The 17,256-nt window shown below is 49.1% G+C and overlaps 1 pseudogene; it reads left to right on the forward strand.

Moving 5' to 3' along the window:
* The first annotated feature begins 537 nt into the window (after nt 1-537).
* LOC102869426 lies at nt 538-16,850 on the forward strand (annotated as a pseudogene).
* The last annotated feature ends 406 nt before the right edge of the window (nt 16,851-17,256 follow it).

The following is a 17,256-nucleotide window of genomic DNA, read 5'->3' on the forward strand; positions in this document are numbered from 1 at the left end:
CAGAATCATTTCTTTGGCCTTAAAAGCACAGGCAGACAAGGATGGCAGACAGGGATGTTGTTCCAGAAGGCCCTGTCCGTGCTAACTTTCCCTGCAGCCCGGTGACCAGGAGTTTACTCCAAAAACACATACAAGTCTCGTTCTTAGTTCTGTTCTCCCCACTGCTTCTCCCTCCTTCCTCCATTCTCACTTTAAATATCACCCCCTCCAGAAATCAGCCTCATTTCAACCCGGTTCAAACATTAGTTCTCTTAATTACATGGTCAGCAAGCATTTAACAATTCCTAGGATCTGAGCAGAGGTCAGCAGCCCTAGGGGACAGGTGCTAATTAAGCCATTTCACAGACAAGGTAGGATCCAGTAAGTACACAGGTCCGAATCCTGGAAGGAAGGCGTCATTGACCCACTTCTCAGATGAAAGCTAGGGTCCCGCGCAGAGAAGGGCAGCCGGAGGGGACGGGTATTAATCATCAGATCAAAGCGGGCATCGGTCCGCAGATCAGCCTGGGGAGACAGGCTCGCTGACCCATTTCCCAGATGAGGAAGCTGAGGCTGGTGATCAGCCTGCAGGAAGCAGCGTGCGCCCCGGGCTCCCAGCGCGGCCACGTGGGTCAGCCTTCTGACAGGTCTGACCGGAGGTGGACCCCGACTTCAGTGCGAGGTCTGCACAGCCCCCACGACCAGGAGGGGCAGACAGGGGGTGACAGCGGCTGTCCTCGCGCTGTGGACGCTCCGATCCGGCAGCCCTCGCTCCTGCACCCCGCGGCGGAGGTCACCGGCCCGGGTCCACGAGTCCCACCCGGGGTCCCGGGGGTTCGGAGGGCAGCCCCGGGCCAGTTCGCTCACCTTGTCTCGGGCCGCGGACGGCGCCGCTTCGGAGCCCGCCCTGGCCGGCCCTCGGGGTCCTCGGGGTCCGCCTTCCGCTGGGTCCCCCCGCGCAGCCGCCGCTCGCCCCGCCTCGCAGCCCCCCGAGTCGCCGGGGCCTCCATTGCTGGGTCAACCAGGAGCAAAGGAGCCGTCCAATCGCAGGAAAGACCCCGCCCCTCCCCGGTCTCCAACCAATAGGAGCTGAGCAGCACGGCCGCCTCTCTCGGATTGGCTCAGCCCCACCTCTACTCGGCTCTGAGCCCGCAGCGCACAGCGAGGACTTTGTACCCACGGAGGCCCTGGGGGCGGAGTCTGGGGAGGGGCCTGGGGTGGGGCCAGTGGACTATGCGGTGGCGGGGGGCGGGACCTTGGCGGAGAACTGGACCCATAAGAGGCGTGAAGCCGCTGGCGGGGGCGTGGCCTTGGGCGAGGGGCGGAGCCTGCCCCTGCGGTTCCGGGAGGCTCTGTCCTGCAGGTTTCTAGTCTTTCTTGTCCAGAAAAGCTCATCAAGGTTCATCTCAGCGATTAGGCAATTTCCTCAGGGTGAAAAGGCCCCAACTCAGTCCACTCTCGTCTCCCAAAGTCATGTGTTGAAATTCTAACCCCTATAGTTGTGCACCCATTTCCTAAATAACATGAAACTCCATGAACTTTGATAAGTGTCCATAGTTGTAGAGGGACTTCAGGCCTTTTGTTCACAGGGTCACTATGAGTCGTGCTGGGCTCGAAGACAATCAACAATAACATCGTAGTTGTGAAGGTGACTCTACCTGGAAATAGAGATTTTCGTTTGTGATGACCTTGTACTGCCTCTCTAGAGAAAGCTGGTTCGAATCCACCATCCACTTCGTGGGAGAAAGATGTGATTTACAAACTCCGAAAGCCCGCTGGGAGCTATGAGTTAGTTCCCCCTCCACCACGATGAGTGAGTGAGTAGAATAAACAAGAGCTAACCCTGAACCCATCAGCGAATGAGTGCATAAAAAAACTATGGTCATTCACATAATGGAATATTATGCAGCACTGAAAAACAATGAACTCATCAAACATTACACATATTGGGGGGAACCTGACGATATTATGCCGAGTGAAATGTCCCAGTCACAAAATGACAAACACCACATAGCACCACTATTCCAAAAAAGGGCAGACGTGGAGAGATTGGGGCGAGAATGGGAAAAGAGTGGATAGATAATGACCATTGCAGTAGAACAGATGAGGGAAGAACTGTCCAAAAGGGGCACATGATCAGACATTATATGTATGACAATAATCTGGAACAGGGGTGCATTGTGGGGTGCGCTGGGGGAGAGGGAGGAGGGAAGAAAATCTGCAACAATGGGGGGAAATAGTTTTAAAAAGAGAGAGAGAGAGATCCTGGGGCAGACCATGTTGGTCCATAGCAGGTACAGCCAGGAACCCAAGGACTGCTGCAGCTGTTGGAAGTTGGGATAAATGGAGAAGACTCTCGCTCCAGAGTCAGACCCTGAAGTCTCGGGCTCCTGGATTGAGAGAATCACCTCATCTCTGTTCTCAGAGTGGCCTCCGTGTAGTATTCTGAGTGGTGATATAGCAGCTCTGGGTAATCAGGATGACCACTGCCTAAAAACCTGCAGTTCCAGCCCCCAGCCCCCAGGTGGGGAAAGATGAGGCTGTCTCCTTCCAACGATTTGCAGCCTTAGAAACCCACGCGCAGTGCTGTCCTGCCCTATCACCCTGGTTGTTGTTTGCCATCGAGTCAGAACTGACCCATAGCTGACTCTCCAGCAGGTTTTCAGAGACAATTAATCCCAAGGGAGGAGACTGTGCATCCTTTTCTTGTGGAGCAGCTGGTGGATTCGAACCATGTGCCTTTGGGATTGCAGCACAGCTTGTTACCTCTAGGCCACTAAAGCTCCCCTTTATAATATCTAGTAATTGGAATCAACTAGGTAAGAACAGGTTTGGTTAGGTCTAGGTTTAGGGAAATAAGACAATTAGGTCTAGGTTTAGGGAAATAAGACAATTTGTCTAGTCTCTATTAAAAAATAATTTCCTATTATTAAAAAAGATAAATATCAGTCTTCTCAGACAGATATAAATGTGAACAAGTGATAAAGATCTTAGTGGGCTGTGAGCCAGACAATGTCTTAACACACTTAGAAGATTAGAATGGCTACGTTTCCTAGGAGAGTGAGGATCGTTGAAGTTCAAGCAGACAAGACAATTTTTACGTTTATCCGTTTCCTCCCCCGCCCGGTATGGCCAGAACACAGAGAAAGACAAGGACCAGACCCTGGAGCTGGTGGTAGGGAGGCAGAGTGTCTCCTCAGATCGCACTCTCAGATCTGAGCACTGCGGCCACCACGCTGGCCCCAAGCTTAGAGGCGAGGGATGTGTCAGGATGAGATGGGGTGAGGGGTGGGGACCTCACGTCCTGGACCTGGAAGACATTCAAAACCAAGCTGAGTGGAGATCTGCGGAGGGGAAGCAGGACACTCAAGGACAGCGGCCTGGGAAGATGGGCCTCTGCGGAGCGGTCTTTCTCTCTCTCTCTCCCCCACCCCCTCTCTCCTTCTCTCTCTTTCTGTCACAAAGCTCCTTCCTGCCTCTGGAGGTCCCTGCCCTAAAAATGCTGTGTGTGATCTCTACTTTTTGTTTTTCTTAATAGTCTACAGCCCCATTTGCAGAAGCCCTTATAAAGAGGACACACACACACACACACACACACACACACACACACACACACACGGAGCCCCAAACTCGATGTCATCGAGCTCCTTCCCCAGAACTATGACTGTTTTGAACTGTGTCTGTGAGGGCTCTATTCCGGTGTTCAGTTAGACTGTAAGTTTGACTTGGTAAATTATCTTATGGGTTTAAGAAGCCTCAGAAAATTCTTCACACATGAATGAATGATACCTGTGTCTTACCTTTACTGAATTCTGGCTTACAAGTTTTCATGGAATTTTCTACATTTACACTGATAACACCTAAATCTCCCTGACTCAGTATTCCCAGTGGAGACTCAGAAGTAGCCCCAGCAGCTGTCCTCGTCCCCCGCAGGCCAAGTCGCGGTTGCCAAGCATGCTGGAAGCCGCCTTGGTATTGCCTCAAATTTTGAACTTGAGGAGACCCCAAGCACCCATTAACCCGGAAGGCGGGGATGCGTGGTCAGGCCTGGCTACAGACTGCCAGCTATCAGGATCCTCACACCAGGTCAGTCTCATGGGTGTGGGGGCGTGCAAGACCTCACAAAGCCCCCTTCTCCTTGTGGGGCTCCAGCCTCTGGGCAGTTGGAAAGGGGTGGCATTCCACCTCACCCATGTGACAGAGTAGAACAGTCCCTAGGCTGTCACTGCTAAGGAAGTGGATTGCAGGGCAGGGAGGACACCACTGGGTCATGCAGCTTCTCCCCTGTGGCCAGGTGAGGACAGGAAATGCCACTCTGTTTCATCTGCCTTGAACTAGGTCTTCCCAAGCCAGCAGCAGCAGCTGACTCAGCGTCTAACAACATACATATACATATGTTCCAAGAGGGATAAAACACACCCTAGATTCAAATTCATCAAAACATTAAAGGCACCTCTTCAAAGTGCCAATGCACAAAGGCGTTCGTTTAAAGACTGAGGTGTGTCTGATCTAAGCCACGATATTTTCAGTTGCTTCAACTGCATGTGAGCGTTAGAAAATGAGTAAGAAAGACCAAAGAAGAATCGGTGCCTTGGAATCGCGGTGTTGATGAAGAACACTGAACGTGCACGGATTGCCAAGGGAACAAACTGCTCTCAGAAGACACACAGCCAGGATACGGCTTGGAAGCGAGGCTGGTGGGATTGTCTCATAACGTGGGCACGGGATTGTTGTCATTGTTGTTGTGAACCACCAGGCTGGAACTGACCCCTCGCTGACCCTCTCAGAGGCAGTAAATCTGTGGCAGTCAGTCTGTGGTACGGAGAGGGAACTGACCCAACACACATTCCAGGGTCTTCTACACCAAACCCACTACCTCCACGTGGGTTCTGGGACATCTTCCTCACTCAGAACCACAGGTGGCTTTGAACCACTGATCTTTCAGTTAGCAGTCAAGAACTTTTACCCACAGCACCTCGTGGTGGTGGTGGTGGTGCGTGCCACTGAATTGGAACTAACCCACAGCTGACCCTCCGGTGGGTTTTCAGAGGCTGTAAATCACATGAAAGGAAATTGCTCATAATTCTTCCATGGGTGGATTTGAACCATGTGCCTTTGAGATTGCAGCATAGCTTCTTATTAGGAGGCCACCAGAGCACCTGGAGAGCTCTTTTTTTTTCCTATAATTATATTTTATTAATTTTCATAAACATTTACAGAGATTTTGGGTTTCCATTCATTCACCGCTGCACCATTCTCTCTACCCTCCTCCCAGTTTGTTCTTGTCCAAATGCCACAGTGCTTGTCAAAGCCAGTTCTGATTAATCTTCTTTGTCAGTGTGTCCTTTGCCATTCCCTATCACTCCTCCCTGAGAGAGACTTCACCCTGAGTCATAAGGAAAAGGGGATGGCGCATTCTCTTAGCTACTTCCTGCTGAAAAGGGAAGCTGTGGACAGCTCTTAAACATATTCTATGGAGGCCTTTAATTAAGCTTTAAACAGGACAAAGAGAAATCATCCTGTATTGAGGAAGATCATGGTGTCCAGACCCCCTAAACCTCTGACATGAGGACAAAGGAAGCCACCCTGAGACCCTATTGGTCATGGGCACAGTCTATCACTGTGGTAAACAGGTCTACAGAGAGAGCAAAGGGCTGCGACCAGGACACAGGGGAAGACTCTCAATGAGATGGCTTGACTCCATCCATCGATGGGCTCACGTGTCAGAGATTATGAGGGTCATTGTGGGTCTTGCTCAACTTGATGGCACCTGCAACAGACAAAGGCTTATAGGGTTGGTCTGGGGCTCAGGCTACTTGGCCATTAGGCCCATGGCCATGAGGTTATTTTTAGTTTTTTTTAATTACACTAATTAATTTACAAAATTCTAGTACATTGTTTTCCAGAACAGATTCTTCCAGACGGCTATTTTTCATAAATCATTAAGGACACCCAGATGAGTTGACTGCTCCTTGGTTCAAGTGTAGAGGTCAAGTTGCTCCTCCCTACTTTCAATGACATTCTTCCCGCAGGCAATGTAAAAGGCAAATGTCACGTGAACTTACATCAAGAACGGAAATGGAGCTACGGCTCTGCTACAGATGTCAGCTTTCCACAACCAAGTGTTTGGTATTTTAAGTTCTAATACATCGGGGACACTGGTGGAATCGTGTGTAATGTGTCAGGCTGTTAACTGAAAAGTCAGTGGTTTGAATCTACCAGTTGCTCCAAATCCACCAGCCAGGTCTCCATCTCAGAGTTTCAACCTCAGAATCCCCCTGGAGGGTCCTCTCAGCCGCTGTGGGGTTGTTGTTTGTCTGACACATACAGAGACGTTCCTGCCTGGCCAGTTGTCATCAAGTCAATGCCAATTCCTGAGGACCCACCTGTGCAGATGGAGATGTGCCCCGGGGGGTATTGTAGTGGATGATTTTTCAAAAGCAAATTGCCACAACTTTCTTCTGTGGCACACCTGGGTGGACTCAAACCTTCAATCTTCTAGTGTGTTAACCATTGCATCATCAGGATCTTCAGTTCCTTCCCAGCCAGGTGAAAACATAGTTCTTGGATAGAACATGAACAGTGTTTGAGTGATGCTAAGCCTCTGGGGAAAGTATGCCCAGGCCCCCTCTGCTCCTTCTCACACAGGTCTCCTTGGTCGGGGGCAGCAGGAGGTGCAGGGGCTGCACGTCTCCCATGGACAGGGACTGGTCAGGGATGGGGACCTACACTGTGGCCCTCAGCGTGGTCCTCACAGACACTGCCTGCTCCCCGGGGTCCCTGTGGTTCCTGGTCTCTCTGGAGTCAGGCTGACCCTGGAGATCCCCATGTCTGCCTCTGCGTCTCCAGGCCTCCTAAGGCCTGGCTAAGCCTCTTAAACTCTCACCCTGTAGGGTTTCCAGATAAAATACAGCAGGCCCGGCTGAATTTGAATTCCAAATAAACAACAAATGGGATATTCTTATACTGAAAATTACTCCTTGCTTATTTGAAATTCAAATGTAACTGGGCCCTTGTGTTTTTTATTTGCTGAATCTGGCAACTCCATGTCTACACGGTGGTCAAGCTATGCCACTAGGCTGGTGTTGGGGGTGGCCTCCTGTTACCTCGTGTTACCTCTGCCATGCCAGAGGGAAACCTGGGCTCCCACCAGCCTGCTTGGCTTTCTGCCGCCCCCTCCCTTCAGTCCCCCCAGTGCTGCCGGTGCCAGCACAGCTTCTAAACTAAGACAGACTAGGAAGAAAGGCCTGGCACTCTGCTTCCAGTGAAGACACTGCAGAGCACGACGGAAGGGCATTCCCCCAGGGACCCCCAGGCCCCTCTTGGGGCATCTTCATCTGAGCATGGTGCAGTGTGTGGTGGTGCCCCCACGTCCTGCACTCTTTTCTCTTGGCCATGAAGCTTGTCCCTGCACTCAGGTCAGGGAGAGAGCTCTCCAGTCCTGCCAAGCGTGGCGTCTTTGTTCTGAGCGGGGTTCCGGCTCATGCAGCACCAAGAATTCTTCGGGAGGAAGAATTTTACTATTTCACGATCTTTTTGCTTAGTGATCTGTTCAGATTTCTCTCCTTATTCTTGGTCTGGTTTGAGAACCACAGTTTTGCAAGAGCAATGTCCACTTCATGGAGCTTTTTAAATGTGAAGAATCTGTTTGTCACCATATTTTTATTTTAATTTTTTTGGTGAGAAAAATTTATATTTAGAATTAGCCCGCTGGACTCAGTTTAGATGATCCCAATTTTGTTGGCAACATCCAAAGCATCACAATCAGGAGCAAGTAGAACACAGGCCTTCTTCTCTCCATCAGGCCTAATCAAAGTGTTGACCTTAGCCACATCAATGTCACAGAGCTTCTTTACAGCTTGTTTGATCTGGTGCTTGTTGGCCTTGACATCCACAATGAACACAAATGTGTTATCTTCTGTCTCCTTCGCGGCTGACTCAGCGGTCAGGGGAAACTTGATGACGGCATAGTGGTCAAGCTTGTTTCTCCAGGGGTCATTCTTCTGGGGGTATTTGGGCTGTTTTCAGAGTCTCAGCATCTTAGGCTGCCGGAAGGTGGGTGACGTGCGGATCTTCTTTTTTTTTGTGGCTGTGGATGCCCTTCAGGACGCCTTCTTGGCCTTTAATGCCTTTGCTTTGGCTTCAGTTTTGGGAGGGGCAGGGGCTTCCTTCTTGGCTTTCGGCGCCATCTTCGTAGAAAGGCTGTAACCATATTTTAAAATCTCTTTTATGTCCCTCTCTTTAATTATCCTCCTTTTGGATCCTAAAAAACTGTCAATTTTGTCTTTAAAAAAAAAAAAAAAACACCAAACCACACTCTCGATTTAGTTTTCTTTGTATTTGTTTTCTGTCCCTCCAATTTCTACTTTCATCTTCTCTGCACCTGTTTTCCTTGGAACTGTTTTGTTGTTCTTTTCCTGGTATGAAAATTAGACTGCTTGGTTGACTTACCTTTGAATCTTTCTGGTTTCCATGTAAATGCAGTTAAGAGGATCTGCTTCCCTCTGAGAATGACTTTCCTTCAATCCCACAGGTTTTCACGCGTGGCACTTGCGTTTTCATCAGGTTGCATGTAACTGTAATTTCCGGGTCCTCATCAGCCCTGCGGAGGGGCCACTGGGGGCTCTGTAGGAAGGACTCTCCCTTTCTGAGCAGGAGACGTGGGATTCAATCCCTGGCCAACACACCTCACACAACACCATCACACGTCTGTCGGTGGTGACACTCACGTCCCAGGCAGCCCGAGTGACACGGTCGGTAAACACACAGTCGCTAACCAGAAGGTTGGTGGTTTGAACCCACCCAGCATCTCCTCAGGAGAAAGAAAATCACGTCTCAACAACCTGGTGCTGAACAACTTACAGCAGAACTTCCAGACTAAGATGGGTGTGGATGAAAGGCCTGGCGATCTCTTCCCGAAGTCAGCCGGCGAAACCCTTACAGATTCCAACGATCTGGTCCCCAGCTGGTCGCAGGAACGCTGTGGCTCTTGGTCCTGTTCTGGTGACCCTGTATGTTGGAGGCAACTGGTGGCAGCAGCCCTTCTGCAGGCGACGCTGCTCTTGTCTTCCGCTTGGTCTCCAATTTAATCGCACGTTGGTTTGTCACTTCTGGCTGGAAAATCCTAAAGACGAATGCCTCCGTGGCCCACGCTGTGGTATTTACAGTTGCTCCCTCTGCATCTGAAAGTTGGACAATAAGGAAGGGAGACTGAGGACGAACCAATGCCTAGGATCACGGTGTGGATGAGGAGGGCTGAGCTTCCGGAACAACACACAGGTCCCTCTCGGACAAAGTCCAACCCCAGGGTCCTTAGCGGCAGGAGGAGGAGGTGCCAGGCCTTGGGACAGACATCGTGCTGGGGAAGCTCGAAGTTCAGCCAAAGAGGAATCCCTTCACCAGGCAGGACAGACACAGGGCCTAGAATGGGCTTGAACAGGGTGAGGATGGGAAATGGGGCCAGGCTTCAATCTGCCTCCATGAACTCTGATGGCCTAGTGGGTGACGAGGTGTGCTGACAACCACAAGCAGGAGGTTCGAATCCACCCGCTGCTTGTAGGAAAAAAGATGGACTCTTGACAGCAGCCTCTGAAAATGCGCTGGAGGATGGGCCACGAGTCGGTTCCCACTTGACAGCACCGAACAGCAACCAGGAGGCCCAGTGAGCTCGGCAACAAGTATCAGCCTTGATTGGAAACACCGCTTTCAAGGAGTCCTTGCCATATTTGTTGCTTATGTGCTTGGAACGCAATATGCAGCTGTCCATTAATGGAGTCATTGTGTCATTCAAAGTTCCCATTCTGACATTTCTTGGAAGCTCAAGTGATTTCTGTTTTAAAAAGAAGTGCGTGTCACGGTCTTTCTAGATCTCTTTCCGTGTGACGATATCGCCTCTCAGCGAACTGTGCCTTCTCCCTGAACAAAATTCTCCTCCCTGTCCTCTTTACTGCTTTCTGCTTTGGATTCTCCTTTAGTCAACGGTTCCCTTGACCACAGTGTACTCAGCTGGCTCTGGGGCAACATGTGCTTCTACCCCTTTATTTTTCACAGGCCTGCGTCATTCCAGTGTGCAGTTATCTCATAAAGATCGAGGGTGGAGCCGCTTTCCTTCCTCCAGCCCTGCGTCTTCGTCTTCGCTGTGGGGCAGACGCCCTCAGGCCGCTCCCAGGGCGAGGACTGACCAGCCCACAGGGAATTACAGAGAATCCTAAAAGCCCATGACCCCATGTCTTCCAGTCTGAACTGCCGCTTCCCACTGTGGTCCTATTTCTCTCCTTTTCTTTAACCTCCTTTTAGAGTAAACTCCAGCCTATGGAGAGAAAAGATTACAAAGCAGAAACATAGGCCTGACACATTATCACAAAGGAAACACCCCGGTAACCACCAGCCCAGGCAAGAAGTAGAGCGTGGCCCAGCGTTCCCACTGAAGCCCCCTAATCTCAATGCTCATCCTTCCTGAGAAGGGAAGTTCTGGTGGGGTAGGGCTGCCAAGCCAAAGGTACCACTTTTCCGGTGGCTCCAATCCACCAGCCGCCGCAGGTGAGAAAGACAGGCAATCTCCTGAAAACAAGAGCCAGCTGTGAGTGCTCCAACTCAACAGGAACGTGCTTTCCAGCTTCAACGCAACTGCTTCCCATCTTCCCTTAATAATCCACACCTTAAAATCATCATTCGGCCCTGCCTGTTTACTAAAATGGATGTAAATGGAATAATGCGGTAGGTACACTTATACATTCCAGTTCCCCCTCCTTCCCCTCTCTCCCTATTTCCCATCACATCTGAGAGCGCCATCCTGTTGCTAAGTGTAGTTGAAATTTGCTCATTTTTAAGGCTGGGACTAAGACGCACCTGACCCTGACCATGGTCTTCACAATTGTCATGTACGAGAGAGCTGGACGTAACTAAGGATGACTTAAGCCTGCCTTTGAGCTGTGGTGCTGGAGAGGAGTGTTGAACACACCGTGGACAGCCGGGAGAACAAACAGGTCTGTCCTTGAGACGGAGAAAACAAGTTTATCCCTGGAGGTGAGGATTTTGAAGATCCGTCTCACAGACTTTGAGCACGTGGCCAGGAGGGACAAGTCCTTGGAGAAGGACATCATGCTTGGAAGAGTGGAGGGACAGAGCAGGAGAGGAAGACCTGGATGAGATGCATTGACACGGTAACTGGGGTTAAGGGGGTTGGTGGGTCAGAGACAGCGACTGACTCAGGACGGGGCAGGGTTCAGAGCCGTTGTACACAGGGTCACTATGAGTCGACGGCACATTAACAACAACAATATTCTCTATTGGTTACAGTGCTGCTGAGTCAACTCCGACTCACAGGGACCCCAGGCGACAGAACAGAACCGCCCCAGAGGGGTTTTTGGGCTATAAGCTTCACCAAAGCAAAGTACCAGGCCTTTGTTTCCGGGAACCACGGGGTGGATTCAAACCAATAACCATTTGATTGGCAGACAAATAAGAGTTTAACCATGTTTCACGATACGGCAATTTATCTGCATTCCGGTTGACAGACCGTTGGACTGGTTTTTGTTTGGGGCTAAAAGGGGGGAAAATGCTATTTAAATGTTTTGTGTGGCTCTTGTGGTCCAGTTTTGATAACAGTTTTGTTCACAATCTGTGCCTCTTCAGTGGCAGATAACTCAAGTGAAGTCTATGTGTACAGCCACCATTACGGTTGTTGTGCTGTGTTGTGTTTTGTTTTTTTGAGAATAGCATTTGCGGTGAATGAATCATTTCTTGTCAAAGGGTCTGTCATGCCATCTCTGGCCTCATCTCCGTCGCCAAGGCCACTGCTTCTACTTACCAGCCCTTTGATTCCAGCCACCAATTATTGTTAGTGTATCTTGATCGCATGGTTGATGCAAAAGGTGGTAGAAATTCTCCATTTCTTCCCCTTTGGCTTTTGTGGGTGGTGCGCACATTTGAATAATACTCGTGTTAACAGGTTTTCCTTGACAATGAATCATCTCCTTTACTCACAGCTTTGTACTTCAGGAGAGATCTTGAAAAGCTCTTTTTTGGCAATGAATGCCGTACCATTCCCCTTCAATTTGTGATTTCTGGCATAGCAGGTCATGTGACTGATTCAAAACGGCCAATCCTAGTCTATCTCCACTCACTATAATGTTGTTGATCTTTACGTGTTCCGTTTCGCTTTCGACAACTTCCAATTGTCCTACAGTCCTGCTTCGTGCATTGTATTAACAGATGTTTGCAGCGGTTTCTCTTCTCTTTGGGTCTGACCTCATCAATGAATGGAGGCCCCTCACTGGGTGCAGGCTTTGCTTCATTGGCCTCATTACACAAGACTCTGCTTTGAGGAGTCAGTTCGTGCCCGTTGCATTTTTAGTGCTTCTCAAGCTGAGGGGGCTAGTCGTCTGGCCCTGCATCCAGCCATGCTCTCCCACTGCCCATCGTGTTTTCACAGGCCTGATGTTCCAGAAGCGGACGGCCTGTCCTTTTTCCTACTTGTCATTGTTGTTGTACATCAGTGAGTCAAATCCAACGCAGAGCTGACGCCCAGTGGATTTTCAGAGGCGGTCAATCATACGGGAGGAGATTGCAAATCCTTCTCATGTGGAGCAGCTGGTGGATTCGAACCACGTGCCTTTGGAATTTTGCGCAGCTTCTTACCACTGGATCATCGGAGCTCCCTCCCTCGTCTGTCTTACTCTGGAAGCTCCCCTGTAAGCTGCTCACCCTGGGTGACCCTGCTGGTAGTTGGAACATTGGTGGTCCACCTTCCAGCATCACAGCAACCCACGAACGGCAGTAAGGCAGACGGACAGACGTGTGGTGCTCATTTGTAACAGCACCAAATTGTTACTGTTGTCCTATATAGGGCGGGGATCCAGAAAGACAGGGAAATGGTGGGCATAGTTCCATGCTGGTTAATTTTATAAAACATAATTATTTGGACTCAAGAGCAACAGTGTCTCTCTAGAGACTAAGGTCCGCCTGATACAGGCCATGGTTTTTGCAATCAGTTGTTATGCATCAGAGAGTTGGACAATGACTAGGGAGGATAGAAGGAGAATTGAGGCCTTTGAGCTGAGGTGCTGGAGAAGAGTATTGAGGGTACCATGGACTGCTAGGAAACAGATTCATCCTGGAGAGGGTCAAACCAGGCTGCTCCTTGGAGGCAAGGATTCTGAGGCTCCGTCTAACATACTTTGGACATGTTGTAAGGAGAGACAGGTCCTTGGAGAGGGACGTCATGCTTGGGAGGGTGGAGGGTCAGCGCAGGAGGGGAAGACCCTCTATGAGGTGGATTGATTCAGTGACTGGGGTAATGGGGGTGGGTGTGTCAGAGACAGTGCGATTGGCACAGGACAGAGCAGGATTTAGGGCTGCTGTACATGGGGTCACTATGAGTCGCAAGTGACTCAACGGCACATAACAACAACAACATATCAAAATATTTACCTTTTCATAACTGCTATTCCTCAGTCATATGTTAACTAAGTGTCTGTTTACCAGTAAACTGTCTTTTTAAAAAAAACACAGATAACAAACAGAAAAATTCTTGCCTGATGCTCTTTCTTACACTGACACTGTCGGCTTTTAGAATAATTTTAATTCTGTTATATGTATCCACAAAGTCTTCAATTCTTTTGTTTTTCACATCTTGAGTCTGCTTGGCTCTTCGAGAGTCATGTCCTCCACCCACCCTTATCTCTTGGAACATCAAAAGCATAGTTATTAGATTTTTTTTCTGATAACTCTAGCATGGGTTTCCCATAAACACTTCTTTTTTTAAAAAAATTTTTTTAAAATTTTATTATTTTGTGTGTGTGTGCCTTCAAATCAGATCTGACTGGTACAGGAGGAGATTGCCCCTCCTTCTCCAGCAGAGCATCTGGTGGATTTGAACTGCGTACCTCTGGAATTGCAGTATAGCTTCTTGCCACTAGGCCACCAGAGCTCCCTTCCCATCAATACTTCTTACGACTTGGCATCTTTCTTCCTCCATCTTAGCTTCTTTATTCATTTTTTATGTCTCCTTTATACCTTAAAATGCTGGTCTGTTGGCCTAGTGGTCAAGGAATTATGGAGCCAAGCACAGACCAGGTGGTTCGAACCCACCAGGTGCTCTGTGGAAGATGGGCAATCTCTTCCTTATGATTTACAGCCTCTGAAACTTGCTGGAGGGTCAGCTATGATTCAGCTCCAAAATGAGTTATTTGTTACACCTTGAAACACACATGTAGCCCTCCACCATGAACCTAACAAAAATAATCCATTCCCAAACAGGATTGTAACCACCTGAATACAGAGGATAGGATTTACAGCATATCTTATGAGAGGACACAGTTCAATCTGTTACATGAAGAAAAGTAGAAATTCCCTGTTCTCTGGTGGCTGGCTACATAACGAGAAATTTGCTGTGCTCCTTCCCACCCTGGGAGGGGCTGGTTACCAGGGCCAGCTGAGATTGGGACGCTTGAGGTCAACACGCCTTTTCCAACGCCTAGCCCAGCTGTGAAGGGAATTCAGAAAAGCAAGCGTGCTCCTTGATTGGGCTGTTCCTTCTGGAATGTTCCCCATGGCACCTGAGTCAGCCTTTTTGCACTTAAGTGATCTCATCTGCTGGCGATTGCAGACTGTTTGCTCAATAATGCTCTTGGAAAAACTAGCTCTGACCCTCCCAGCTCATGTCTCTGGTCCCTGACTCTTGGCCTCGTCCGAAGCCCAGCCTGGTCCTGGAGGTCAGGCCCTAGGAGCTGCAAGCCTTCCTTGCTCTACACAGAGAAGTCACTGTGCATTCTTATTTTGTTTAGTTTTATCTGTATTTCTCTATAGAACTATATGTAACTTCTTCCTAGTCTGTCTCAATCTGGGATCTCGGCTTTAATACAATATCTGACAGACAAGCGTTCTACCTAAGACAGCAGATGACAGACAAGCAAACATATTTAAGCTACTAAGAGCAGCAACACGCAAAGACACTTCCCCAGTACAAGCAAATGGCAGGTAAATGATACCCCTAGGAATATACCTTAGGACAAGCAAACATACAGATGTAATGGCTTGGGTGGCTGGGGTTCCCACATCCTGCCAAGGCCCAGAAGGCCTGATAGTTGCCAGCTCTTGGTCACTCTGGACGTCAGTCTCCCACAGTGAGGTGGGCTATGAGGCCAGGCCAGGGGTTGCCAGGCCTTGTCCCGGTGCAGGGCAGTGACTCCGTTACCCCCAGAGAGACAAAGTGCAAGAGAACACAACCCTGGGTGAGATAGATTAACACAGTGACTGGGGCAAGAGGGGAGGTGTGTTGGAGAGAGTGAAGCTGGTTCAGGGCAGGGCAGGGTTCACAGCCACTGTTCACAGGGTGGAGATGAGTCATAGTGGACTCGACAGCACATAACAACAACATATAACTTCACTGATACATAAGTTATGTAACATACAGCTCACCTATTTAAAGTGTACAAAGCACTGGTTTTTAGTATAGTTACAGAGCTGTGAAGTCATCGCTATAACCATTTACAACATTGTCATTACTTTGTGTCATAGTGGCCTCTGTTCATTCTCCCCAACCCACAGTACTTGGTAGCTGCTAAGCTACTCTATGAACTGCCTGTCCTGGGCGTTTCCTAGAAACAGAATCACACGGTTTGTGTTTTCCTGTGACTACCGTCCTGCACACCCCACAGTCTCTCCAAGATCGATCATAGCACGTGTCCATCACAACTCCTTGCCTTCTGATCACTAATATTCCGGCGAGTGTCTATATTCAACTCTGTTTATCCACCCATCCGCTGTTGAACGTTTGGGTTTTTTCCACTTTCTCGTTACTGTGAATAACACCGCTATGAAAATGCCTGTGCCAGTTTTTGCGTGAACACATGGTTTCATTTTTCTTGAGTAAAATATCTAGGAGTGGAATTTCTGGGTCATATGGTTCGCTTTCTGCTTGGCCTTTCGAGAAGCCTTCCAGTTGTTTTCCTGTGTGCTGCAGCATTTTGCAATCGTCCCAGGAATGTGTGGAAATCTTCGTGGCGGGCAGCACTTGTCATCGTGGGCCTGACTGGAGTCATCGTTGGGTGTGAGATCTCGCTTAGATTTTGTTCTGTTTGCTTAACTTTTGCTTGTGATTTGAGTGAAAAGTCTCACTGGGTTTGATTTGCATTTCCCAAGTGGTTAAAGGAGTACTGGTGGCTCAGTGGTAAGAAGCCACCCTGCAATCCCAAAGGCACGTGGTTCAAATCCACTAGCTGCCCTGCTGGAGAAAAATGGGCAATCTCCTCTCGTATAATTAATTGTCTCTGAAAACCTGCCGGAGGCTCAGCTATGAGTCATTTTCAACTCAACAGCACACAATGATTAAGAGTCCATGGGGCAGTCATGGGTGAAGAGGCCTTGTAGCCATGGCACCAGCAGATAGAAGCAGGAAGTTTGAGTGTCACTGTCCGGAGAGAGAAGCTGCCGCAGACCCCATCCCGGACCTCAGCGCGCCACCGCCGCTGGGCCTTCAGCTGTGCCAAGGACGTCCTGGGTGAGGCAGGGCTGCACTGGTGAGCTGAACAAGCTGAGGGTGCTGGGCCCAGAGGTCACCCCGCAGACAACAGAGCTCCAGGAAGAAGGCAAGGACTTTGTGGGCAGAAGCAGCCAGTTTCAAAAAATAGTTGGTGGTTTAATCTGCCTCATTGACCAACTTGTAAAAGAAGCAGAAAACGAAAAGGTGAAGGCTATCAGTGCCGAGAACATGCTCAAATCTACAGCAAAGCAGAGAGCAGCCCAGCAACAGGAACTTCAAGCACTGATAACAAAAGAAAATTCCGCTGGAAAGGCATCAGGTTGAATGTGAAGCTTTGTGTAAAGTAAAAGCAGAACAAAAGGAATTGATTGACCTTTTTTGTTTGTAAATGAGCTTAAATGTTTCATTTTATGACGGGAGGACAAAACAAAACCCCAAATCAAGCTCTATCATTCCAGTGATTTGCTGATCCTGGTGAGATGGTGGGTGAGGAGTAGGGAATACATCTCTAGAAGCATCCAGACAAACTTGGGGGAGTGTCAGGGCATCTCGGCCGGCAAACTCGGGTGCATCAGCCGACAACCACCACGGAGGCCCATTCTCCTCTGACCTGCAGACTGAACTGAGCTATCTGTACATTTTGATTCTTTTTTTATGTGTGTAAATCCACAAAACTTTGGGAGAAAAAGCAATGAATTGTTTTCAAATGGAAAAAAAAAGTCCATGGGACAATGGGATTTCGTAAGGCTTAATTATATTGAGCATAATTTTGTACACTAATTGCTCATTTGTAT

The sequence above is a fragment of the Elephantulus edwardii genome, unplaced genomic scaffold (assembly GCF_000299155.1).
Source record: "Elephantulus edwardii isolate Elephantulus edwardi_28Jun2011 unplaced genomic scaffold, EleEdw1.0 scaffold00048, whole genome shotgun sequence".
NCBI classification, from domain to species: Eukaryota; Metazoa; Chordata; class Mammalia; order Macroscelidea; family Macroscelididae; genus Elephantulus; species Elephantulus edwardii.